Source organism: Hyla sarda, chromosome 8 (assembly GCF_029499605.1).
Source record: "Hyla sarda isolate aHylSar1 chromosome 8, aHylSar1.hap1, whole genome shotgun sequence".
NCBI classification, from domain to species: Eukaryota; Metazoa; Chordata; class Amphibia; order Anura; family Hylidae; genus Hyla; species Hyla sarda.
This window is the reverse complement of record NC_079196.1, coordinates 115,407,305-115,435,038: the sequence shown is the minus strand read 5'-3', so window position 1 is coordinate 115,435,038 and position 27,734 is coordinate 115,407,305. Positions and strand designations below refer to the sequence as shown.

The window sequence follows — 27,734 nt, the reverse complement described above, 5'->3', positions numbered from 1 at the left end:
ACATCTAGCCCGTGGCATTGAATGGCATTTTAAAAGTGCTAAGGGTCCTGGTGCAATAATCCTCCCATGAGGATCAGCCTCAACGGCTTTGTAGATTGCACTCATGTCAGCAACTCCATATAAATTTTTTTTTCTTCATGCTTCTTTCTTCATCCTTTTTTCTTTCTGTCATTCAGACTTTCATTCATTCGATCTCTCTCACTCACTTGCTTTAACTCATTTGTTCTCACTCACTCACTCACTCAATCACTCACTCACTCATTCACTCTCACTCACTCTCACTCTCTCACTCACTCGCTCACTAAGTCAGTCTCTCTCTCTCTCTTTTTCTTTTTATATATATTTTTTTCCGTCTTCTTCTTCTTCTTCTTCTTCTTCAGACCCTGTCATAGCACTAATGCCTTTCCAATAACACCAGCAGATGGAGACACTCCATTGCAACATTGGTTGTGAGCAGCAGTTTCTAAAAACAAATGCCTCATGGCGGATTTCCCATCCATCAATGGATGGTAAATTTTGTTTTTATCATTCACTGACCACAGAAACCAATGCATGGTCAAGCAACAGCAATGACACACCCTTGTGTATAGGCATGAGACCCTCACGTCATTTAACAGGATTCAGCACCACCCACAAGACAGCTACCTGTCATGTCATGTCAAACCTGCACAGGTGTGCTAGATTATTATTATTTAGTTTTATTTTTTTACACCAATCAGTGTGCAAACATATAGTTACATAGTTAGTATGGTCGAAAAAAGACATATGTCCATCAAGTTCAACCAGGGAATTAAGGGGTAGGGGTGTGGCGCGATATTGGGGAAGGGATGAGATTTTATATTTCTTCATAAGCATTAATCTTATTTTGTTCCAGGAATGTATCTAATCCTGTTTTAAAGCTGTTAATTGTTCCTGCTGTGACCAGTTCCTGAGGTAGACCGTTCCATAAATTCACAGTCCTCACGGTAAAGAAGGCGTGTCGCCCCTTGAGACTAAACTTTTTCTTCTCCAGACGGAGGGAGTGCCCCCTCGTCCTTTGGGGGGGTTTAACCTGGAACAGTTTTTCTCCATATTTTTTGTATGGGCCATTAATATACTTATATACGTTTATCATATCCCCCCTTAAACGTCTCTTCTCAAGACTAAACAATTGTAACTCCTTTAATCGCTCCTCATAGCTAAGATGTTCCATGCCCCATATTAGTTTAGTCGCGCGTCTCTGCACCCTTTCCAACTCCGCAGTGTCCCTTTTATGGACAGGTGCCCAAAACTGAACAGCATATTCCAGGTAAGGCCGTACCAATGATTTATAAAGGGGGAGTATTATGTCCCTGTCCCTTGAGTCCATGCCTCTTTTGATACATGACAATATCCTGCCGGCTTTGGAAGCAGCAGCCTGACATTGCATGCTATTCTGTAGTCTGTGATCTACAAGTACACCCAGATCCTTCTCTACCAGTGACTCTGACAGTTTAATCCCCCCTAAGACATACGATGCATGCAGGTTATTAGTACCCAGATGCATAACTTTACATTTATCCACATTGAACCTCATTTGCCAAGTGGATGCCCAGACACTTAGTCTATCCAAGTCATCTTGTAACCTATACACATCCTCTATAGACTGTACCGTGCTACAAAGCTTGGTGTCATCTGCAAAGATAGAAACAGAGCTGTTAATACCATCCTCTATATCATTGATAAATAAATTAAACAACAGCGGGCCCAGTACTGAACCTTGGGGTACACCACTAATAACCGGGGACCAATCAGAGTACGAATCATTGACCACCACTCTCTGGGTACGATCCATGAGCCAGTGTTCAATCCAGTTACAAACTAAAATTTCCAAACCCAAAGACCTTAACTTACCTGTCAGACGTCTGTGAGGGACAGTATCAAACGCTTTAGCAAAATCCAGAAACACTATATCCACAGCCATTCCTCTATCAAGGCTTCTACTCACCTCTTCATAAAAGCAAATTAGATTGGTTTGACAACTTCTATCCTTAGTAAACCCATGCTGGCTATCACTTATAATACAATTATCCCCTATGTATTCCTGTATGTAATCCCTTATAAGTCCTTCAAACAATTTACCCACAATGCACGTTAAACTTACCGGTCTATAGTTTCCTGGGGAAGACCTAGAGCCCTTTTTGAAGATTGGCACCACATTCGCCTTGCGCCAGTCCCTTGGCACAATACCAGACACCAGAGAATCTCTAAATATCATGAACAGGGGTACAGATATTACTGAACTTACCTCTCTAAGAACTCTTGGGTGTAGTCCATCCGGTCCTGGGGATTTACTTACATTTATATCACTTAACTTACCTTGTACCATCTCTACATTAAGCCAGTTCAGTACATTACATGATGTGTTACCAGCACTGACCTGGCCAATGTCAGCTCCTTCTTCCATAGTGTATACAGAACTAAAGAACCCATTCAGTAGCTCCGCCTTCTCTTGATCGCCTGTGACAACCTCCCCATTATCATTATTAAGGGGTCCTACATGCTCTGTCCTTGGTTTTTTTGCATTTATATATCTAAAAAAATATTTAGGATTAGTTTTGCTTTCTTTGGCCACCTGTCTCTCATTTTGAATTTTTGCTGTTTTTATTACATTTTTACAGATTTTATTAAGCTCCTTGTACTGTTTAAATGTTATAGCTGACCCCTCAGATTTGTATTTTTTGAAGGCTATTTTTTTGTTGTTTATTGCTCTTTTAACATCATGTGTCAGCCATGTAGGATTTAGTTTTAATCGTTTATATTTGTTCCCCTTTGGTATATATTTAGCTGTATAGTTATTTAGAGTTGATTTAAAGATGTCCCATTTACCTTCTGTATCAGTATTTGAGAACACCTCCCCCAGTCTATGTCCTGTAGTGCAGCCCTCAGCCCAGGGAAATTTGCCTTTTTAAAGTTATATGTTTTTGCCTTCCCCGCCTGTCTTTGTTTTCTACATTTTAAGTCAAAAGTAACTATATTGTGGTCGCTATTACCAAGGTTTTCCCGCACAGTTACATTACCAACCAGCTCTGCGTTGTTGGAAATGATCAGATCCAACAAGGCATCACTTCTTGTTGGGTCCTCCACAAACTGGCCCATAAAATTATCCTGCAATAAATTTAGGAATTGTCGCCCCTTTGTAGTTTTAGCCAACCCCGGACCCCAATCTATATCTGGATAGTTAAAATCTCCCATTATTACCACTGTACCTGCCCGGGCGGCCCTCTCTATTTGTTTATGAAGCCGAACTTCTATCTCTTCAGTAATATTAGGGGGTCTGTAGATTACACCAAATACAATTTTTTCAGTATTTCCCTCCTTTTGTAATTCTACCCACAATGATTCCACATCCTCAGAATCATCACACACTATGGCATCGTTCACACTGACTTTCATACCACTTCTTACATACAGACAGACTCCACCACCTTTTCTGTTCATTCTATCCTTGCGAAACAATGTAAACCCCTGCAGATTGACAGCCCAGTCATGCGAGGAGTCCAGCCATGTCTCAGTGACCCCAACTATATCAATATGTTCCTCCAGTATCAAGGCCTCAAGCTCCCCCATTTTATTTGCTAGGCTTCTGGCATTTGTGAACATACACTTTACATTTCCATCCTTTATGTTATTGGGGTTAATGGGATTCAAGGGTGTAAGTTTTACTTTCCTATGAAGCTTATTCCTATTAACTATTCTAACCCCTCCCTCCGCTCCACCCCCAGGTACATTTATAATTCCCACCTCTCTATCTACACTATCTTCCCCCTCTTTGCTGTAGGTTTCCTCCCCCCAAGTCCCTAGTTTAAACACTCCTCCACCCTTCTAGCCATCTTCTCCCCAAGCAAAGCTGCACCCTCCCCATTGAGGTGCAGCCCGTCCCTACGGTAGAGCCGGTAACCGACAGCGAAGTCAGCCCAGTTCTCCATGAACCCAAACCCTTCCTTCCTACACCAGCTTCTGAGCCACTTGTTTACCTCCCTGATCTCCCGCTGCCTCTCTGGTGCGGCTCGTGGTACTGGTAGTATTTCAGAAAAGACTACCTTGGAGGTCCTTGCCTTAAGCTTGCGGCCTAAGTCCCTGAAATCATTTTTAAGGACACTCCACCTACCTCTTACTTTGTCATTGGTGCCAATATGTACCATGACTGCTGGGTCCTCTCCAGCCCCGCCCAACAACCTGTCAACCCGATCCGCGATGTGCCGAACTCGTGCGCCAGGCAGACAACACACTGTTCGGCGATCCCGGTCTTTGTGACAGATTGCCCTGTCTGTCCCCCTAATAATTGAGTCCCCCACCACTTGTACCTGTCTGGCCTGCCCTGTACTCCTCCCTCCCTCCTTACTGGAGCAGACACCCCCCTGGCGGTCAGAGGCGGTATCCTGCTGCAGTTCTGCTAGCTCTGTAATGGCATCCCCCTCATCTGCCAAGCGGGCAAACTTGTTGGGGTGTGCCAGTTCAGGACTAGCCTCCCTGACACTTTTTCCCCTACCCCTCTTTCTAACTGTAACCCAGCTAACTGCCTGACTGTCCTGCAACTCCGTCCCACTGTCCTCCCCCACCTCTATTCCCGAGAGTGCCTGCTCAGTGAGCACGAGACTCCTCTCCATGTTGTTAATGCTTCTCATTGTTGCCAGTCGCCCCTCTAGATGCAGGATCTGGGCTTCCAAACGGACAACTAGCACACATCTCGCACAACAATATGCACCCTCAAACTGTTGTTCAAGGATTGCATACATTGAACAGGATGTACATTGGACTGCGTTTTCCAACATGGAGGTCATCTAATTATGGGGATTTCACAAATGTATAGGAAAAAACAGACAGTCAAAATTACACTTAAAATTTTTTGTAGACCTTGTGGGTTTAAAAATTAAAACTCACAGCGATCTCAACCTCCTGCTTTCAAACTCCAGTTTTTGAAACTCCTCTTTCACGCCCCCTCTTACACAGCAACACTCAGAAAGAGCAAGCTCTCAATAAGAGTCCCAAGCTAAGATTTATACACCTGTGCCCAATCTACTCCTCCTCCCCCTAGAGGTGGAACAGAGAAAAAAAAAAAAAAAAAATTAAAAAGGGTGTTTAAACTCTAACAGTTATCCCACTATGTGCAAAAGAGAAAAACTTACCCAAAATATGAATGTGGGCTATAGGCAGTCGCACCCACTCCACAGATTCACTCCGCACAACAGATAATCACAGTTTTTGAAACTCCTCTTTCACGCCCCCTCTTACACAGCAACACTCAGAAAGAGCATGGTCATTAAAACGCTAAATGAATAGACGTTCATAAACCAGTCAGTGCAACTCATCATTTTGGTCTCCAATTCTCAAACTCAAATTCTCACCCACGGAGGATTAAATGAGAATCTTTCTTGTTTAACACTGGAATGGGGTGGTGCACTGTTCACTACCCGAAGATACTGCCACATCGGGTCAATGCATAGGGCGACAGAAGCAAGCTTCCAAATCAGCTCCCTTTCTCAAAAATCCATTTAATTTATGGTCCCCAGATAGGGAACGTATGTATCAGTATGTGCTCACAAGTCACCCAAGTGCAAGTATTCACACAAAAAAAAACGTGCCTCAGGATGCGATCTGTCGCAAGATCTTTTCTTTTTTTACACTTGATCTAAGCCAAAAGGCCTAGAGGGGATAACCGGGAAAGGGGTGGACCCAACCATGTCCCCTTCATGAGCACTCACATTACTCATAGGAATGGAAGGAAGGCTGGCAGCCAACCAGCCTCCCATACACTCTCTGGGTGGGTGGCAGTCAGCCACCCATACATACATACAGCACAGGCTAAACCCACATCATCACTTAAAAAAAGGACAGGCGACCATTGCACTCTGATGGAGCATTTAGCAATGCAATCCATAGCCTGGCTTTTGCCTGAACCCCCATCACTCCTCCTCTTGCATATAAGACAATATTTCAGATCTGCATATGAAAACAACACGCCTACCTTTGTTGCACATAGCTGCCTGCCTGTCTCTAGTTACCCCACTGGCTGTAGCTGCGTCCCTTCCGACATGGAATAACACCAACTGTAACGATAAACTGAAAATTAACAGTATAAACCTGCATCATTTTGGACTCTGGTATTTGCTGAATCCGGGTGACCTGACAATCGATGGTGGTGCCGCTGGTGATTCTGGCCTTCTTGGAATCTGTTGGGCCTATGTGTTAGCTCACACATCACTTGGGTATCCATGGTAACTACCACAACATGGTCATCTGCAGTTTACATCTAGCCCGTGGCATTGAATGGCATTTTAAAAGTGCTAAGGGTCCTGGTGCAATAATCCTCCCATGAGGATCAGCCTCAACGGCTTTGTAGATTGCACTCATGTCAGCAACTCCATATACATTTTTTTTTCTTCATGCTTCTTTCTTCATCCTTTTTTCTTTCTGTCATTCAGACTTTCATTCATTCGATCTCTCTCACTCACTTGCTTTAACTCATTTGTTCTCACTCACTCACTCACTCAATCACTCACTCACTCACTCTCACTCTCACTCTCTCACTCTCTCACTCACTCGCTCACTAAGTCAGTCTCTCTCTCTCTCTCTCTCTCTTTTTCTTTTTATATATATTTTTTTCCGTCTTCTTCTTCTTCTTCTTCAGACCCTGTCATAGCACTAATGCCTTTCCAATACCACCAGCAGATGGAGACACTCCATTGCAACATTGGTTGTGAGCAGCAGTTTCTAAAAACAAGTGCCTCATGGCGGATTTCCCATCCATCAATGGATGGTAAATTTTGTTTTTATCATTCACTGACCACAGAAACCAATGCATGGTCAAGCAACAGCAATGACACACCCTTGTGTATAGGCATGAGACCCTCACGTCATTTAACAGGATTCAGCACCACCCACAAGACAGCTACCTGTCATGTCATGTCAAACCTGCACAGGTGTGCTAGATTATTATTATTTAGTTTTATTTTATTTTTTTACACCAATCAGTGTGCAAACATGGTCATTAAAACGCTAAATGAATAGACGTTCATAAACCAGTCAGTGCAACTCATCATTTTGGTCTCCAATTCTCAAACTCAAATTCTCACCCACGGATGATTAAATGAGAATCTTTCTTGTTTAACACTGGAATGGGGTGGTGCACTGTTCACTACCCGAAGATACTGCCACATCGGGTCAATGCATAGGGCGACAGAAGCAAGCTTCCAAATCAGCTCCCTTTCTCAAAAATCCATTTAATTTATGGTCCCCAGATAGGGAACGTATGTATCAGTATGTGCTCACAAGTCACCCAAGTGCAAGTATTCACACAAAAAAAAAACGTGCCTCAGGATGCGATCCGTCGCAAGACCCTTTCTTTTTTTACACTTGATCTAAGCCAAAAGGCCTAGAGGGGATAACCGGGAAAGGGGTGGACCCAACCATGTCCCCTTCATGAGCACTCACATTATTCATAGGAATGGAAGGAAGGCTGGAAGGCTGGCAGCCAACCAGCCTCCCATACACTCTCTGGGTGGGTGGCAGTCAGCCACCCATACATACATACAGCACAGGCTAAACCCACATCATCACTTAAAAAAAGGACAGGCGACCATTGCACTCTGATGGAGCATTTAGCAATGCAATCCATAGCCTGGCTTTTGCCTGAACCCCCATCACTCCTCCTCTTGCATATAAGACAATATTTCAGATCTGCATATGAAAACAACACGCCTACCTTTGTTGCACATAGCTGCCTGCCTGTCTCTAGTTACCCCACTGGCTGTAGCTGCATCCCTTCCGACATGGAATAACACCAACTGTAACGATAAACTGAAAATTAACAGTATAAACCTGCATCATTTTGGACTCTGGTATTTGCTAAATCCGGGTGACCTGACAATCGATGGTGGTGCCGCTGGTGATTCTGGCCTTCTTGGAATCTGTTGGGCCTATGTGTTAGCTCACACATCACTTGGGTATCCATGGTAACTACCACAACATGGTCATCTGCAGTTTACATCTAGCCCGTGGCATTGAATGGCATTTTAAAAGTGCTAAGGGTCCTGGTGCAATAATCCTCCCATGAGGATCAGCCTCAACGGCTTTGTAGATTGCACTCATGTCAGCAACTCCATATACATTTTTTTTTCTTCATGCTTCTTTCTTCATCCTTTTTTCTTTCTGTCATTCAGACTTTCATTCATTCGATCTCTCTCACTCACTTGCTTTAACTCATTTGTTCTCACTCACTCACTCACTCAATCACTCACTCACTCACTCTCACTCACTCTCACTCTCTCACTCACTCGCTCACTAAGTCAGTCTCTCTCTCTCTCTCTTTTTCTTTTTATATATATTTTTTTCCGTCTTCTTCATCTTCTTCTTCTTCTTCTTCAGACCCTGTCATAGCACTAATGCCTTTCCAATACCACCAGCAGATGGAGACACTCCATTGCAACATTGGTTGTGAGCAGCAGTTTCTAAAAACAAGTGCCTCATGGCGGATTTCCCATCCATCAATGGATGGTAAATTTTGTTTTTATCATTCACTGACCACAGAAACCAATGCATGGTCAAGCAACAGCAATGACACACCCTTGTGTATAGGCATGAGACCCTCACGTCATTTAACAGGATTCAGCACCACCCACAAGACAGCTACCTGTCATGTCATGTCAAACCTGCACAGGTGTGCTAGATTATTATTATTTAGTTTTATTTTATTTTTTTACACCAATCAGTGTGCAAACATGGTCATTAAAACGCTAAATGAATAGACGTTCATAAACCAGTCAGTGCAACTCATCATTTTGGTCTCCAATTCTCAAACTCAAATTCTCACCCACGGAGGATTAAATGAGAATCTTTCTTGTTTAACACTGGAATGGGGTGGTGCACTGTTCACTACCCGAAGATACTGCCACATCGGGTCAATGCATAGGGCGACAGAAGCAAGCTTCCAAATCAGCTCCCTTTCTCAAAAATCCATTTAATTTATGGTCCCCAGATAGGGAACGTATGTATCAGTATGTGCTCACAAGTCACCCAAGTGCAAGTATTCACACAAAAAAAAAACGTGCCTCAGGATGCGATCCGTCGCAAGATCCTTTCTTTTTTTTACACTTGATCTAAGCCAAAAGGCCTAGAGGGGATAACTGGGAAAGGGGTGGACCCAACCATGTCCCCTTCATGAGCACTCACATTATTCATAGGAATGGAAGGAAGGCTGGCAGCCAACCAGCCTCCCATACACTCTCTGGGTGGGTGGCAGTCAGCCACCCATACATACATACAGCACAGGCTAAACCCACATCATCACTTAAAAAAAGGACAGGCGACCATTGCACTCTGATGGAGCATTTAGCAATGCAATCCATAGCCTGGCTTTTGCCTGAACCCCCATCACTCCTCCTCTTGCATATCAGACAATATTTCAGATCTGCATATGAAAACAACACGCCTACCTTTGTTGCACATAGCTGACTGCCTGTCTCTAGTTACCCCACTGGCTGTAGCTGCGTCCCTTCCGACATGGAATAACACCAACTGTAACGATAAACTGAAAATTAACAGTATAAACCTGCATCATTTTGGACTCTGGTATTTGCTAAATCCGGGTGACCTGACAATCGATGGTGGTGCCGCTGGTGATTCTGGCCTTCTTGGAATCTGTTGGGCCTATGTGTTAGCTCACACATCACTTGGGTATCCATGGTAACTACCACAACATGGTCATCTGCAGTTTACATCTAGCCCGTGGCATTGAATGGCATTTTAAAAGTGCTAAGGGTCCTGGTGCAATAATCCTCCCATGAGGATCAGCCTCAACGGCTTTGTAGATTGCACTCATGTCAGCAACTCCATATACATTTTTTTTTCTTCATGCTTCTTTCTTCATCCTTTTTTCTTTCTGTCATTCAGACTTTCATTCATTCGATCTCTCTCACTCACTTGCTTTAACTCATTTGTTCTCACTCACTCACTCACTCAATCACTCACTCACTCACTCACTCTCACTCACTCTCACTCTCTCACTCTCTCACTCACTCGCTCACTAAGTCAGTCTCTCTCTCTCTCTCTCTCTTTTTCTTTTTATATATATTTTTTTCCGTCTTCTTCTTCTTCTTCTTCTTCTTCTTCTTCAGACCCTGTCATAGCACTAATGCCTTTCCAATACCACCAGCAGATGGAGACACTCCATTGCAACATTGGTTGTGAGCAGCAGTTTCTAAAAACAAGTGCCTCATGGCGGATTTCCCATCCATCAATGGATGGTAAATTTTGTTTTTATCATTCACTGACCACAGAAACCAATGCATGGTCAAGCAACAGCAATGACACACCCTTGTGTATAGGCATGAGACCCTCACGTCATTTAACAGGATTCAGCACCACCCACAAGACAGCTACCTGTCATGTCATGTCAAACCTGCACAGGTGTGCTAGATTATTATTATTTAGTTTTATTTTATTTTTTTACACCAATCAGTGTGCAAACATGGTCATTAAAACGCTAAATGAATAGACGTTCATAAACCAGTCAGTGCAACTCATCATTTTGGTCTCCAATTCTCAAACTCAAATTCTCACCCACGGAGGATTAAATGAGAATCTTTCTTGTTTAACACTGGAATGGGGTGGTGCACTGTTCACTACCCGAAGATACTGCCACATCGGGTCAATGCATAGGGCGACAGAAGCAAGCTTCCAAATCAGCTCCCTTTCTCAAAAATCCATTTAATTTATGGTCCCCAGATAGGGAACGTATGTATCAGTATGTGCTCACAAGTCACCCAAGTGCAAGTATTCACACAAAAAAAAAAACGTGCCTCAGGATGCGATCTGTCGCAAGATCCTTTCTCTTTTTACACTTGATCTAAGCCAAAAGGCCTAGAGGGGATAACCGGGAAAGGGGTGGACCCAACCATGTCCCCTTCATGAGCACTCACATTACTCATAGGAATGGAAGGAAGGCTGGCAGCCAACCAGCCTCCCATACACTCTCTGGGTGGGTGGCAGTCAGCCACCCATACATACATACAGCACAGGCTAAACCCACATCATCACTTAAAAAAAGGACAGGCGACCATTGCACTCTGATGGAGCATTTAGCAATGCAATCCATAGCCTGGCTTTTGCCTGAACCCCCATCACTCCTCCTCTTGCATATAAGACAATATTTCAGATCTGCATATGAAAACAACACGCCTACCTTTGTTGCACATAGCTGCCTGCCTGTCTCTAGTTACCCCACTGGCTGTAGCTGCGTCCCTTCCGACATGGAATAACACCAACTGTAACGATAAACTGAAAATTAACAGTATAAACCTGCATCATTTTGGACTCTGGTATTTGCTAAATCCGGGTGACCTGACAATCGATGGTGGTGCCGCTGGTGATTCTGGCCTTCTTGGAATCTGTTGGGCCTATGTGTTAGCTCACACATCACTTGGGTATCCATGGTAACTACCACAACATGGTCATCTGCAGTTTACATCTAGCCCGTGGCATTGAATGGCATTTAAAAAGTGCTAAGGGTCCTGGTGCAATAATCATCCCATGAGGATCAGCCTCAACGGCTTTGTAGATTGCACTCATGTCAGGAACTCCATATACATTTTTTTTTCTTCATGCTTCTTTCTTCATCCTTTTTTCTTTCTGTCATTCAGACTTTCATTCATTCGATCTCTCTCACTCACTTGCTTTAACTCATTTGTTCTCACTCACTCACTCACTCACTCAATCACTCACTCACTCACTCTCACTCACTCTCACTCTCTCACTCACTCGCTCACTAAGTCAGTCTCTCTCTCTCTCTCTCTTTTTCTTTTTATATATATTTTTTTCCGTCTTCTTCTTCTTCTTCTTCTTCTTCTTCTTCAGACCCTGTCATAGCACTAATGCCTTTCCAATACCACCAGCAGATGGAGACACTCCATTGCAACATTGGTTGTGAGCAGCAGTTTCTAAAAACAAGTGCCTCATGGCGGATTTCCCATCCATCAATGGATGGTAAATTTTGTTTTTATCATTCACTGACCACAGAAACCAATGCATGGTCAAGCAACAGCAATGACACACCCTTGTGTATAGGCATGAGACCCTCACGTCATTTAACAGGATTCAGCACCACCCACAAGACAGCTACCTGTCATGTCATGTCAAACCTGCACAGGTGTGCTAGATTATTATTATTTAGTTTTATTTTATTTTTTTACACCAATCAGTGTGCAAACATGGTCATTAAAACGCTAAATGAATAGACGTTCATAAACCAGTCAGTGCAACTCATCATTTTGGTCTCCAATTCTCAAACTCAAATTCTCACCCACGGAGGATTAAATGAGAATCTTTCTTGTTTAACACTGGAATGGGGTGGTGCACTGTTCACTACCCGAAGATACTGCCACATCGGGTCAATGCATAGGGCGACAGAAGCAAGCTTCCAAATCAGCTCCCTTTCTCAAAAATCCATTTAATTTATGGTCCCCAGATAGGGAACGTATGTATCAGTATGTGCTCACAAGTCACCCAAGTGCAAGTATTCACACAAAAAAAAAAACGTGCCTCAGGATGCGATCTGTCGCAAGATCCTTTCTTTTTTTACACTTGATCTAAGCCAAAAGGCCTAGAGGGGATAACCGGGAAAGGGGTGGACCCAACCATGTCCCCTTCATGAGCACTCACATTACTCATAGGAATGGAAGGAAGGCTGGCAGCCAACCAGCCTCCCATACACTCTCTGGGTGGGTGGCAGTCAGCCACCCATACATACATACAGCACAGGCTAAACCCACATCATCACTTAAAAAAAGGACAGGCGACCATTGCACTCTGATGGAGCATTTAGCAATGCAATCCATAGCCTGGCTTTTGCCTGAACCCCCATCACTCCTCCTCTTGCATATAAGACAATATTTCAGATCTGCATATGAAAACAACACGCCTACCTTTGTTGCACATAGCTGCCTGCCTGTCTCTAGTTACCCCACTGGCTGTAGCTGCGTCCCTTCCGACATGGAATAACACCAACTGTAACGATAAACTGAAAATTAACAGTATAAACCTGCATCATTTTGGACTCTGGTATTTGCTAAATCCGGGTGACCTGACAATCGATGGTGGTGCCGCTGGTGATTCTGGCCTTCTTGGAATCTGTTGGGCCTATGTGTTAGCTCACACATCACTTGGGTATCCATGGTAACTACCACAACATGGTCATCTGCAGTTTACATCTAGCCCGTGGCATTGAATGGCATTTAAAAAGTGCTAAGGGTCCTGGTGCAATAATCCTCCCATGAGGATCAGCCTCAACGGCTTTGTAGATTGCACTCATGTCAGGAACTCCATATACATTTTTTTTTCTTCATGCTTCTTTCTTCATCCTTTTTTCTTTCTGTCATTCAGACTTTCATTCATTCGATCTCTCTCACTCACTTGCTTTAACTCATTTGTTCTCACTCACTCAATCACTCACTCACTCACTCACTCTCACTCTCTCACTCACTCGCTCACTAAGTCAGTCTCTCTCTCTCTCTCTCTTTTTCTTTTTATATATATTTTTTTCCGTCTTCTTCTTCTTCTTCTTCTTCAGACCCTGTCATAGCACTAATGCCTTTCCAATACCACCAGCAGATGGAGACACTCCATTGCAACATTGGTTGTGAGCAGCAGTTTCTAAAAACAAGTGCCTCATGGCGGATTTCCCATCCATCAATGGATGGTAAATTTTGTTTTTATCATTCACTGACCACAGAAACCAATGCATGGTCAAGCAACAGCAATGACACACCCTTGTGTATAGGCATGAGACCCTCACGTCATTTAACAGGATTCAGCACCACCCAACAGACAGCTACCTGTCATGTCATGTCAAACCTGCACAGGTGTGCTAGATTATTATTATTTAGTTTTATTTTATTTTTTTACACCAATCAGTGTGCAAACATGGTCATTAAAAACGCTAAATGAATAGACGTTCATAAACCAGTCAGTGCAACTCATCATTTTGGTCTCCAATTCTCAAACTTAAATTCTCACCCACGGAGGATTAAATGAGAATCTTTCTTGTTTAACACTGGAATGGGGTGGTGCACTGTTCACTACCCGAAGATACTGCCACATCGGGTCAATGCATAGGGCGACAGAAGCAAGCTTCCAAATCAGCTCCCTTTCTCAAAAATCCATTTAATTTATGGTCCCCAGATAGGGAACGTATGTATAAGTATGTGCTCACAAGTCACCCAAGTGCAAGTATTCACACAAAAAAAAACGTGCCTCAGGATGCGATCTGTCGCAAGATCCTTTCTTTTTTTACACTTGATCTAAGCCAAAAGGCCTAGAGGGGATAACCGGGAAAGGGGTTGACCCAACCATGTCCCCTTCATGAGCACTCACATTACTCATAGGAATGGAAGGAAGGCTGGCAGCCAACCAGCCTCCCATACACTCTCTGGGTGGGTGGCAGTCAGCCACCCATACATACATACATACAGCACAGGCTAAACCCACATCATCACTTAAAAAAAGGACAGGCGACCATTGCACTCTGATGGAGCATTTAGCAATGCAATCCATAGCCTGGCTTTTGCCTGAACCCCCATCATTCCTCCTCTTGCATATAAGACAATATTTCAGATCTGCATATGAAAACAACACGCCTACCTTTGTTGCACATAGCTGCCTGCCTGTCTCTAGTTACCCCACTGGCTGTAGCTGCGTCCCTTCCGACATGGAATAACACCAACTGTAACGATAAACTGAAAATTAACAGTATAAACCTGCATCATTTTGGACTCTGGTATTTGCTAAATCCGGGTGACCTGACAATCGATGGTGGTGCCGCTGGTGATTCTGGCCTTCTTGGAATCTGTTGGGCCTATGTGTTAGCTCACACATCACTTGGGTATCCATGGTAACTACCACAACATGGTCATCTGCAGTTTACATCTAGCCCGTGGCATTGAATGGCATTTTAAAAGTGCTAAGGGTCCTGGTGCAATAATCCTCCCATGAGGATCAGCCTCAACGGCTTTGTAGATTGCACTCATGTCAGCAACTCCATATACATTTTTTTTTCTTCATGCTTCTTTCTTCATCCTTTTTTCTTTCTGTCATTCAGACTTTCATTCATTCGATCTCTCTCACTCACTTGCTTTAACTCATTTGTTCTCACTCACTCACTCACTCAATCACTCACTCACTCATTCACTTTCACTCACTCTCACTCTCTCACTCACTCGCTCACTAAGTCAGTCTCTCTCTCTCTCTCTTTTTTTCTTTTTATATATATTTTTTTCCGTCTTCTTCTTCTTCTTCTTCTTCTTCAGACCCTGTCATAGCACTAATGCCTTTCCAATACCACCAGCAGATGGAGACACTCCATTGCAACATTGGTTGTGAGCAGCAGTTTCTAAAAACAAATGCCTCATGGCGGATTTCCCATCCATCAATGGATGGTAAATTTTGTTTTTATCATTCACTGACCACAGAAACCAATGCATGGTCAAGCAACAGCAATGACACACCCTTGTGTATAGGCATGAGACCCTCACGTCATTTAACAGGATTCAGCACCACCCACAAGACAGCTACCTGTCATGTCATGTCAAACCTGCACAGGTGTGCTAGATTATTATTATTTAGTTTTATTTTATTTTTTTACACCAATCAGTGTGCAAACATGGTCATTAAAACGCTAAATGAATAGACGTTCATAAACTAGTCAGTGCAACTCATCATTTTGGTCTCCAATTCTCAAACTCAAATTCTCACCCACGGAGGATTAAATGAGAATCTTTCTTGTTTAACACTGGAATGGGGTGGTGCACTGTTCACTACCCGAAGATACTGCCACATCGGGTCAATGCATAGGGCGACAGAAGCAAGCTTCCAAATCAGCTCCCTTTCTCAAAAATCCATTTAATTTATGGTCCCCAGATAGGGAACGTATGTATCAGTATGTGCTCACAAGTCACCCAAGTGCAAGTATTCACACAAAAAAAAACGTGCCTCAGGATGCGATCTGTCGCAAGATCCTTTCTTTTTTTTACACTTGATCTAAGCCAAAAGGCCTAGAGGGGATAACCGGGAAAGGGGTGGACCCAACCATGTCCCCTTCATGAGCACTCACATTACTCATAGGAATGGAAGGAAGGCTGGCAGCCAACCAGCCTCCCATACACTCTCTGGGTGGGTGGCAGTCAGCCACCCATACATACATACAGCACAGGCTAAACCCACATCATCACTTAAAAAAAGGACAGGCGACCATTGCACTCTGATGGAGCATTTAGCAATGCAATCCATAGCCTGGCTTTTGCCTGAACCCCCATCACTCCTCCTCTTGCATATAAGACAATATTTCAGATCTGCATATGAAAACAACACGCCTACCTTTGTTGCACATAGCTGCCTGCCTGTCTCTAGTTACCCCACTGGCTGTAGCTGCGTCCCTTCCGACATGGAATAACACCAACTGTAACGATAAACTGAAAATTAACAGTATAAACCTGCATCATTTTGGACTCTGGTATTTGCTAAATCCTGGTGACCTGACAATCGATGGTGGTGCCGCTGGTGATTCTGGCCTTCTTGGAATCTGTTGGGCCTATGTGTTAGCTCACACATCACTTGGGTATCCATGGTAACTACCACAACATGGTCATCTGCAGTTTACATCTAGCCCGTGGCATTGAATGGCATTTTAAAAGTGCTAAGGGTCCTGGTGCAATAATCCTCCCATGAGGATCAGCCTCAACGGCTTTGTAGATTGCACTCATGTCAGCAACTCCATATACATTTTTTTTTCTTCATGCTTCTTTCTTCATCCTTTTTTCTTTCTGTCATTCAGACTTTCATTCATTCGATCTCTCTCACTCACTTGCTTTAACTCATTTGTTCTCACTCACTCACTCACTCAATCACTCACTCACTCACTCTCACTCACTCTCACTCTCTCACTCACTCGCTCACTAAGTCAGTCTCTCTCTCTCTCTCTCTCTTTTTCTTTTTATATATATTTTTTTCCGTCTTCTTCTTCTTCTTCTTCTTCAGACCCTGTCATAGCACTAATGCCTTTCCAATACCACCAGCAGATGGAGACACTCCATTGCAACATTGGTTGTGAGCAGCAGTTTCTAAAAACAAGTGCCTCATGGCGGATTTCCCATCCATCAATGGATGGTAAATTTTGTTTTTATCATTCACTGACCACAGAAACCAATGCATGGTCAAGCAACAGCAATGACACACCCTTGTGTATAGGCATGAGACCCTCACGTCATTTAACAGGATTCAGCACCACCCACAAGACAGCTACCTGTCATGTCATGTCAAACCTGCACAGGTGTGCTAGATTATTATTATTTAGTTTTATTTTATTTTTTTACACCAATCAGTGTGCAAACATGGTCATTAAAACGCTAAATGAATAGACGTTCATAAACTAGTCAGTGCAACTCATCATTTTGGTCTCCAATTCTCAAACTCAAATTCTCACCCACGGAGGATTAAATGAGAATCTTTCTTGTTTAACACTGGAATGGGGTGGTGCACTGTTCACTACCCGAAGATACTGCCACATCGGGTCAATGCATAGGGCGACAGAAGCAAGCTTCCAAATCAGCTCCCTTTCTCAAAAATCCATTTAATTTATGGTCCCCAGATAGGGAACGTATGTATCAGTATGTGCTCACAAGTCACCCAAGTGCAAGTATTCACACAAAAAAAAACGTGCCTCAGGATGCGATCTGTCGCAAGATCCTTTCTTTTTTTACACTTGATCTAAGCCAAAAGGCCTAGAGGGGATAACCGGGAAAGGGGTGGACCCAACCATGTCCCCTTCATGAGCACTCACATTACTCATAGGAATGGAAGGAAGGCTGGCAGCCAACCAGCCTCCCATACACTCTCTGGGTGGGTGGCAGTCAGCCACCCATACATACATACAGCACAGGCTAAACCCACATCATCACTTAAAAAAAGGACAGGCGACCATTGCACTCTGATGGAGCATTTAGCAATGCAATCCATAGCCTGGCTTTTGCCTGAACCCCCATCACTCCTCCTCTTGCATATAAGACAATATTTCAGATCTGCATATGAAAACAACACGCCTACCTTTGTTGCACATAGCTGCCTGCCTGTCTCTAGTTACCCCACTGGCTGTAGCTGCGTCCCTTCCGACATGGAATAACACCAACTGTAACGATAAACTGAAAATTAACAGTATAAACCTGCATCATTTTGGACTCTGGTATTTGCTAAATCCGGGTGACCTGACAATCGATGGTGGTGCCGCTGGTGATTCTGGCCTTCTTGGAATCTGTTGGGCCTATGTGTTAGCTCACACATCACTTGGGTATCCATGGTAACTACCACAACATGGTCATCTGCAGTTTACATCTAGCCCGTGGCATTGAATGGCATTTTAAAAGTGCTAAGGGTCCTGGTGCAATAATCCTCCCATGAGGATCAGCCTCAACGGCTTTGTAGATTGCACTCATGTCAGCAACTCCATATACATTTTTTTTTCTTCATGCTTCTTTCTTCATCCTTTTTTCTTTCTGTCATTCAGACTTTCATTCATTCGATCTCTCTCACTCACTTGCTTTAACTCATTTGTTCTCACTCACTCACTCACTCACTCTCACTCTCTCACTCACTCGCTCACTAAGTCAGTCTCTCTCTCTCTCTCTCTTTTTCTTTTTATATATATTTTTTTCCGTCTTCTTCTTCTTCTTCTTCAGACCCTGTCATAGCACTAATGCCTTTCCAATACCACCAGCAGATGGAGACACTCCATTGCAACATTGGTTGTGAGCAGCAGTTTCTAAAAACAAGTGCCTCATGGCGGATTTCCCATCCATCAATGGATGGTAAATTTTGTTTTTATCATTCACTGACCACAGAAACCAATGCATGGTCAAGCAACAGCAATGACACACCCTTGTGTATAGGCATGAGACCCTCACGTCATTTAACAGGATTCAGCACCACCCACAAGACAGCTACCTGTCATGTCATGTCAAACCTGCACAGTTGTGCTAGATTATTATTATTTAGTTTTATTTTATTTTTTTACACCAATCAGTGTGCAAACATGGTCATTAAAACGCTAAATGAATAGACGTTCATAAACCAGTCAGTGCAACTCATCATTTTGGTCTCCAATTCTCAAACTCAAATTCTCACCCACGGAGGATTAAATGAGAATCTTTCTTGTTTAACACTGGAATGGGGTGGTGCACTGTTCACTACCCGAAGATACTGCCACATCGGGTCAATGCATAGGGCGACAGAAGCAAGCTTCCAAATCAGCTCCCTTTCTCAAAAATCCATTTAATTTATGGTCCCCAGATAGGGAACGTATGTATCAGTATGTGCTCACAAGTCACCCAAGTGCAAGTATTCACACAAAAAAAAAACGTGCCTCAGGATGCGATCTGTCGCAAGATCCTTTCTTTTTTTACACTTGATCTAAGCCAAAAGGCCTAGAGGGGATAACCGGGAAAGGGGTGGACCCAACCATGTCCCCTTCATGAGCACTCACATTACTCATAGGAATGGAAGGAAGGCTGGCAGCCAACCAGCCTCCCATACACTATCTGGGTGGGTGGCAGTCAGCCACCCATACATACATACAGCACAGGCTAAACCCACATCATCACTTAAAAAAAGGACAGGCGACCATTGCACTCTGATGGAGCATTTAGCAATGCAATCCATAGCCTGGCTTTTGCCTGAACCCCCATCACTCCTCCTCTTGCATATAAGACAATATTTCAGATCTGCATATGAAAACAACACGCCTACCTTTGTTGCACATAGCTGCCTGCCTGTCTCTAGTTACCCCACTGGCTGTAGCTGCGTCCCTTCCGACATGGAATAACACCAACTGTAACGATAAACTGAAAATTAACAGTATAAACCTGCATCATTTTGGACTCTGGTATTTGCTAAATCCGGGTGACCTGACAATCGATGGTGGTGCCGCTGGTGATTTTGGCCTTCTTGGAATCTGTTGGGCCTATGTGTTAGCTCACACATCACTTGGGTATCCATGGTAACTACCACAACATGGTCATCTGCAGTTTACATCTAGCCCGTGGCATTGAATGGCATTTTAAAAGTGCTAAGGGTCCTGGTGCAATAATCCTCCCATGAGAATCAGCCTCAACGGCTTTGTAGATTGCACTCATGTCAGCAACTCCATATACATTTTTTTTTCTTCATGCTTCTTTCTTCATCCTTTTTTCTTTCTGTCATTCAGACTTTCATTCATTCGATCTCTCTCACTCACTTGCTTTAACTCATTTGTTCTCACTCACTCACTCACTCACTCAATCACTCACTCACTCACTCACTCTCACTCACTCTCACTCTCTCACTCACTCGCTCACTAAGTCAGTCTCTCTCTCTCTCTCTCTTTTTCTTTTTATATATATTTTTTTCCGTCTTCTTCTTCTTCAGACCCTGTCATAGCACTAATGCCTTTCCAATACCACCAGCAGATGGAGACACTCCATTGCAACATTGGTTGTGAGCAGCAGTTTCTAAAAACAAGTGCCTCATGGCGGATTTCCCATCCATCAATGGATGGTAAATTTTGTTTTTATCATTCACTGACCACAGAAACCAATGCATGGTCAAGCAACAATAATGACACACCCTTGTGTATAGGCATGAGACCCTCACGTCATTTAACAGGATTCAGCACCACCCACAAGACAGCTACCTGTCATGTCATGTCAAACCTGCACAGGTGTGCTAGATTATTATTATTTAGTTTTATTTTATTTTTTTACACCAATCAGTGTGCAAACATGGTCATTAAAACGCTAAATGAATAGACGTTCATAAACCAGTCAGTGCAACTCATCATTTTGGTCTCCAATTCTCAAACTCAAATTCTCACCCACGGAGGATTAAATGAGAATCTTTCTTGTTTAACACTGGAATGGGGTGGTGCACTGTTCACTACCCGAAGATACTGCCACATCGGGTCAATGCATAGGGCGACAGAAGCAAGCTTCCAAATCAGCTCCCTTTCTCAAAAATCCATTTAATTTATGGTCCCCAGATAGGGAACGTATGTATCAGTATGTGCTCACAAGCCACCCAAGTGCAAGTATTCACACAAAAAAAAACGTGCCTCAGGATGCGATCTGTCGCAAGATCCTTTCTTTTTTTACACTTGATCTAAGCCAAAAGGCCTAGAGGGGATAACCGGGAAAGGGGTGGACCCAACCATGTCCCCTTCATGAGCACTCACATTACTCATAGGAATGGAAGGAAGGCTGGCAGCCAACCAGCCTCCCATACACTCTCTGGGTGGGTGGCAGTCAGCCACCCATACATACATACAGCACAGGCTAAACCCACATCATCACTTAAAAAAAGGACAGGCGACCATTGCACTCTGATGGAGCATTTAGCAATGCAATCCATAGCCTGGCTTTTGCCTGAACCCCCATCACTCCTCCTCTTGCATATAAGACAATATTTCAGATCTGCATATGAAAACAACACGCCTACCTTTGTTGCACATAGCTGCCTGCCTGTCTCTAGTTACCCCACTGGCTGTAGCTGCGTCCCTTCCGACATGGAATAACACCAACTTTAACGATAAACTGAAAATTAACAGTATAAACCTGCATCATTTTGGACTCTGGTATTTGCTAAATCCGGGTGACCTGACAATCGATGGTGGTGCCGCTGGTGATTCTGGCCTTCTTGGAATCTGTTGGGCCTATGTGTTAGCTCACACATCACTTGGGTATCCATGGTAACTACCACAACATGGTCATCTGCAGTTTACATCTAGCCCGTGGCATTGAATGGCATTTTAAAAGTGCTAAGGGTCCTGGTGCAATAATCCTCCCATGAGGATCAGCCTCAATGGCTTTGTAGATTGCACTCATGTCAGCAACTCCATATACATTTTTTTTTCTTCATGCTTCTTTCTTCATCCTTTTTTCTTTCTGTCATTCAGACTTTCATTCATTCGATCTCTCTCACTCACTTGCTTTAACTCATTTGTTCTCACTCACTCACTCACTCACTCACTCAATCACTCACTCACTCACTCACTCACTCACTCTCACTCACTCACTCACTCTCACTCACTCTCACTCTCTCACTCACTCGCTCACTAAGTCAGTCTCTCTCTCTCTCTCTCTTCTTCTTTTTATATATATTTTTTTCCGTCTTCTTCTTCTTCTTCAGACCCTGTCATAGCACTAATGCCTTTCCAATACCACCAGCAGATGGAGACACTCCATTGCAACATTGGTTGTGAGCAGCAGTTTCTAAAAACAAGTGCCTCATGGCGGATTTCCCATCCATCAATGGATGGTAAATTTTGTTTTTATCATTCACTGACCACAGAAACCAATGCATGGTCAAGCAACAATAATGACACACCCTTGTGTATAGGCATGAGACCCTCACGTCATTTAACAGGATTCAGCACCACCCACAAGACAGCTACCTGTCATGTCATGTCAAACCTGCACAGGTGTGCTAGATTATTATTATTTAGTTTTATTTTATTTTTTTACACCAATCAGTGTGCAAACATGGTCATTAAAACGCTAAATGAATAGACGTTCATAAACCAGTCAGTGCAACTCATCATTTTGGTCTCCAATTCTCAAACTCAAATTCTCACCCACGGAGGATTAAATGAGAATCTTTCTTGTTTAACACTGGAATGGGGTGGTGCACTGTTCACTACCCGAAGATACTGCCACATCGGGTCAATGCATAGGGCGACAGAAGCAAGCTTCCAAATCAGCTCCCTTTCTCAAAAATCCATTTAATTTATGGTCCCCAGATAGGGAACGTATGTATCAGTATGTGCTCACAAGCCACCCAAGTGCAAGTATTCACACAAAAAAAAACGTGCCTCAGGATGCGATCTGTCGCAAGATCCTTTCTTTTTTTACACTTGATCTAAGCCAAAAGGCCTAGAGGGGATAACCGGGAAAGGGGTGGACCCAACCATGTCCCCTTCATGAGCACTCACATTACTCATAGGAATGGAAGGAAGGCTGGCAGCCAACCAGCCTCCCATACACTCTCTGGGTGGGTGGCAGTCAGCCACCCATACATACATACAGCACAGGCTAAACCCACATCATCACTTAAAAAAAGGACAGGCGACCATTGCACTCTGATGGAGCATTTAGCAATGCAATCCATAGCCTGGCTTTTGCCTGAACCCCCATCACTCCTCCTCTTGCATATAAGACAATATTTCAGATCTGCATATGAAAACAACACGCCTACCTTTGTTGCACATAGCTGCCTGCCTGTCTCTAGTTACCCCACTGGCTGTAGCTGCGTCCCTTCCGACATGGAATAACACCAACTTTAACGATAAACTGAAAATTAACAGTATAAACCTGCATCATTTTGGACTCTGGTATTTGCTAAATCCGGGTGACCTGACAATCGATGGTGGTGCCGCTGGTGATTCTGGCCTTCTTGGAATCTGTTGGGCCTATGTGTTAGCTCACACATCACTTGGGTATCCATGGTAACTACCACAACATGGTCATCTGCAGTTTACATCTAGCCCGTGGCATTGAATGGCATTTTAAAAGTGCTAAGGGTCCTGGTGCAATAATCCTCCCATGAGGATCAGCCTCAATGGCTTTGTAGATTGCACTCATGTCAGCAACTCCATATACATTTTTTTTTCTTCATGCTTCTTTCTTCATCCTTTTTTCTTTCTGTCATTCAGACTTTCATTCATTCGATCTCTCTCACTCACTTGCTTTAACTCATTTGTTCTCACTCACTCACTCACTCACTCACTCAATCACTCACTCACTCACTCACTCACTCACTCTCACTCACTCACTCACTCTCACTCACTCTCACTCTCTCACTCACTCGCTCACTAAGTCAGTCTCTCTCTCTCTCTCTCTTCTTCTTTTTATATATATTTTTTTCCGTCTTCTTCTTCTTCTTCAGACCCTGTCATAGCACTAATGCCTTTCCAATACCACCAGCAGATGGAGACACTCCATTGCAACATTGGTTGTGAGCAGCAGTTTCTAAAAACAAGTGCCTCATGGCGGATTTCCCATCCATCAATGGATGGTAAATTTTGTTTTTATCATTCACTGACCACAGAAACCAATGCATGGTCAAGCAACAGCAATGACACACCCTTGTGTATAGGCATGAGACCCTCACGTCATTTAACAGGATTCAGCACCACCCACAAGACAGCTACCTGTCATGTCATGTCAAACCTGCACAGGTGTGCTAGATTATTATTATTTAGTTTTATTTTATTTTTTTACACCAATCAGTGTGCAAACATGGTCATTAAAACGCTAAATGAATAGACGTTCATAAACCAGTCAGTGCAACTCATCATTTTGGTCTCCAATTCTCAAACTCAAATTCTCACCCACGGAGGATTAAATGAGAATCTTTCTTGTTTAACACTGGAATGGGGTGGTGCACTGTTCACTACCCGAAGATACTGCCACATCGGGTCAATGCATAGGGCGACAGAAGCAAGCTTCCAATTCAGCTCCCTTTCTCAAAAATCCATTTAATTTATGGTCCCCAGATAGGGAACGTATGTATCAGTATGTGCTCACAAGTCACCCAAGTGCAAGTATTCACACAAAAAAAAAACGTGCCTCAGGATGCGATCTGTCGCAAGATCCTTTCTTTTTTTACACTTGATCTAAGCCAAAAGGCCTAGAGGGGATAACCGGGAAAGGGGTGGACCCAACCATGTCCCCTTCATGAGCACTCACATTACTCATAGGAATGGAAGGAAGGCTGGCAGCCAACCAGCCTCCCATACACTCTCTGGGTGGGTGGCAGTCAGCCACCCATACATACATACAGCACAGGCTAAACCCACATCATCACTTAAAAAAAAAGGACAGGCGACCATTGCACTCTGATGGAGCATTTAGCAATGCAATCCATAGCCTGGCTTTTGCCTGAACCCCCATCACTCCTCCTCTTGCATATAAGACAATATTTCAGATCTGCATATGAAAACAACACGCCTACCTTTGTTGCACATAGCTGCCTGCCTGTCTCTAGTTACCCCACTGGCTGTAGCTGCGTCCCTTCCGACATGGAATAACACCAACTGTAACGATAAACTGAAAATTAACAGTATAAACCTGCATCATTTTGGACTCTGGTATTTGCTAAATCCGGGTGACCTGACAATCGATGGTGGTGCCGCTGGTGATTCTGGCCTTCTTGGAATCTGTTGGGCCTATGTGTTAGCTCACACATCACTTGGGTATCCATGGTAACTACCACAACATGGTCATCTGCAGTTTACATCTAGCCCGTGGCATTGAATGGCATTTTAAAAGTGCTAAGGGTCCTGGTGCAATAATCCTCCCATGAGGATCAGCCTCAACGGCTTTGTAGATTGCACTCATGTCAGCAACTCCATATACATTTTTTTTTCTTCATGCTTCTTTCTTCATCCTTTTTTCTTTCTGTCATTCAGACTTTCATTCATTCGATCTCTCTCACTCACTTGCTTTAACTCATTTGTTCTCACTCACTCACTCACTCTCACTCTCTCACTCACTCGCTCACTAAGTCAGTCTCTCTCTCTCTCTCTCTTTTTCTTTTTATATATATTTTTTTCCGTCTTCTTCTTCTTCTTCTTCAGACCCTGTCATAGCACTAATGCCTTTCCAATACCACCAGCAGATGGAGACACTCCATTGCAACATTGGTTGTGAGCAGCAGTTTCTAAAAACAAGTGCCTCATGGCGGATTTCCCATCCATCAATGGATGGTAAATTTTGTTTTTATCATTCACTGACCACAGAAACCAATGCATGGTCAAGCAACAATAATGACACACCCTTGTGTATAGGCATGAGACCCTCACGTCATTTAACAGGATTCAGCACCACCCACAAGACAGCTACCTGTCATGTCATGTCAAACCTGCACAGGTGTGCTAGATTATTATTATTTAGTTTTATTTTATTTTTTTACACCAATCAGTGTGCAAACATGGTCATTAAAACGCTAAATGAATAGACGTTCATAAACCAGTCAGTGCAACTCATCATTTTGGTCTCCAATTCTCAAACTCAAATTCTCACCCACGGAGGATTAAATGAGAATCTTTCTTGTTTAACACTGGAATGGGGTGGTGCACTGTTCACTACCCGAAGATACTGCCACATCGGGTCAATGCATAGGGCGACAGAAGCAAGCTTCCAAATCAGCTCCCTTTCTCAAAAATCCATTTAATTTATGGTCCCCAGATAGGGAACGTATGTATCAGTATGTGCTCACAAGCCACCCAAGTGCAAGTATTCACACAAAAAAAAACGTGCCTCAGGATGCGATCTGTCGCAAGATCCTTTCTTTTTTTACACTTGATCTAAGCCAAAAGGCCTAGAGGGGATAACCGGGAAAGGGGTGGACCCAACCATGTCCCCTTCATGAGCACTCACATTACTCATAGGAATGGAAGGAAGGCTGGCAGCCAACCAGCCTCCCATACACTCTCTGGGTGGGTGGCAGTCAGCCACCCATACATACATACAGCACAGGCTAAACCCACATCATCACTTAAAAAAAGGACAGGCGACCATTGCACTCTGATGGAGCATTTAGCAATGCAATCCATAGCCTGGCTTTTGCCTGAACCCCCATCACTCCTCCTCTTGCATATAAGACAATATTTCAGATCTGCATATGAAAACAACACGCCTACCTTTGTTGCACATAGCTGCCTGCCTGTCTCTAGTTACCCCACTGGCTGTAGCTGCGTCCCTTCCGACATGGAATAACACCAACTTTAACGATAAACTGAAAATTAACAGTATAAACCTGCATCATTTTGGACTCTGGTATTTGCTAAATCCGGGTGACCTGACAATCGATGGTGGTGCCGCTGGTGATTCTGGCCTTCTTGGAATCTGTTGGGCCTATGTGTTAGCTCACACATCACTTGGGTATCCATGGTAACTACCACAACATGGTCATCTGCAGTTTACATCTAGCCCGTGGCATTGAATGGCATTTTAAAAGTGCTAAGGGTCCTGGTGCAATAATCCTCCCATGAGGATCAGCCTCAACGGCTTTGTAGATTGCAATCATGTCAGCAACTCCATATACATTTTTTTTTCTTCATGCTTCTTTCTTCATCCTTTTTTCTTTCTGTCATTCAGACTTTCATTCATTCGATCTCTCTCACTCACTTGCTTTAACTCATTTGTTCTCACTCACTCACTCACTCACTCACTCAATCACTCACTCACTCACTCACTCACTCACTCTCTCACTCTCACTCACTCTCACTCACTCTCACTCACTCTCACTCTCTCACTCACTCGCTCACTCACTCGCTCACTAAGTCAGTCTCTCTCTCTCTCTCTCTTTTTCTTTTTATATATATTTTTTTCCGTCTTCTTCTTCTTCTTCTTCAGACCCTGTCATAGCACTAATGCCTTTCCAATACCACCAGCAGATGGAGACACTCCATTGCAACATTGGTTGTGAGCAGCAGTTTCTAAAAACAAGTGCCTCATGGCGGATTTCCCATCCATCAATGGATGGTTAATTTTGTTTTTATCATTCACTGACCACAGAAACCAATGCATGGTCAAGCAACAGCAATGACACACCCTTGTGTATAGGCATGAGACCCTCACGTCATTTAACAGGATTCAGCACCACCCACAAGACAGCTACCTGTCATGTCATGTCAAACCTGCACA

The 27,734-nt window shown here is 43.5% G+C and overlaps 13 pseudogenes; all 13 read right to left on the bottom strand.

The window, feature by feature from the left end:
• Positions 1-5,411: 5,411 nt before the first annotated feature.
• LOC130289060 (U2 spliceosomal RNA) lies at positions 5,412-5,675 on the bottom strand (annotated as a pseudogene).
• Positions 5,676-7,139: 1,464 nt separating this feature from the next.
• Positions 7,140-7,404, bottom strand: LOC130288386 (U2 spliceosomal RNA; annotated as a pseudogene).
• Positions 7,405-8,875: 1,471 nt separating this feature from the next.
• Positions 8,876-9,141, bottom strand: LOC130288649 (U2 spliceosomal RNA; annotated as a pseudogene).
• Positions 9,142-10,623: 1,482 nt separating this feature from the next.
• Positions 10,624-10,889, bottom strand: LOC130288474 (U2 spliceosomal RNA; annotated as a pseudogene).
• A 1,472-nt stretch (positions 10,890-12,361) lies between these two features.
• Positions 12,362-12,627, bottom strand: LOC130288330 (U2 spliceosomal RNA; annotated as a pseudogene).
• Positions 12,628-14,073: 1,446 nt separating this feature from the next.
• Positions 14,074-14,337, bottom strand: LOC130289629 (U2 spliceosomal RNA; annotated as a pseudogene).
• Positions 14,338-15,807: 1,470 nt separating this feature from the next.
• Positions 15,808-16,072, bottom strand: LOC130288575 (U2 spliceosomal RNA; annotated as a pseudogene).
• A 1,461-nt stretch (positions 16,073-17,533) lies between these two features.
• Positions 17,534-17,797, bottom strand: LOC130286781 (U2 spliceosomal RNA; annotated as a pseudogene).
• Positions 17,798-19,227: 1,430 nt separating this feature from the next.
• LOC130288048 (U2 spliceosomal RNA) lies at positions 19,228-19,492 on the bottom strand (annotated as a pseudogene).
• Positions 19,493-20,950: 1,458 nt separating this feature from the next.
• Positions 20,951-21,214, bottom strand: LOC130287598 (U2 spliceosomal RNA; annotated as a pseudogene).
• Positions 21,215-22,705: 1,491 nt separating this feature from the next.
• Positions 22,706-22,969, bottom strand: LOC130287597 (U2 spliceosomal RNA; annotated as a pseudogene).
• Positions 22,970-24,460: 1,491 nt separating this feature from the next.
• Positions 24,461-24,725, bottom strand: LOC130288217 (U2 spliceosomal RNA; annotated as a pseudogene).
• A 1,428-nt stretch (positions 24,726-26,153) lies between these two features.
• On the bottom strand, positions 26,154-26,417 carry LOC130287596 (U2 spliceosomal RNA; annotated as a pseudogene).
• Positions 26,418-27,734: the final 1,317 nt, after the last annotated feature.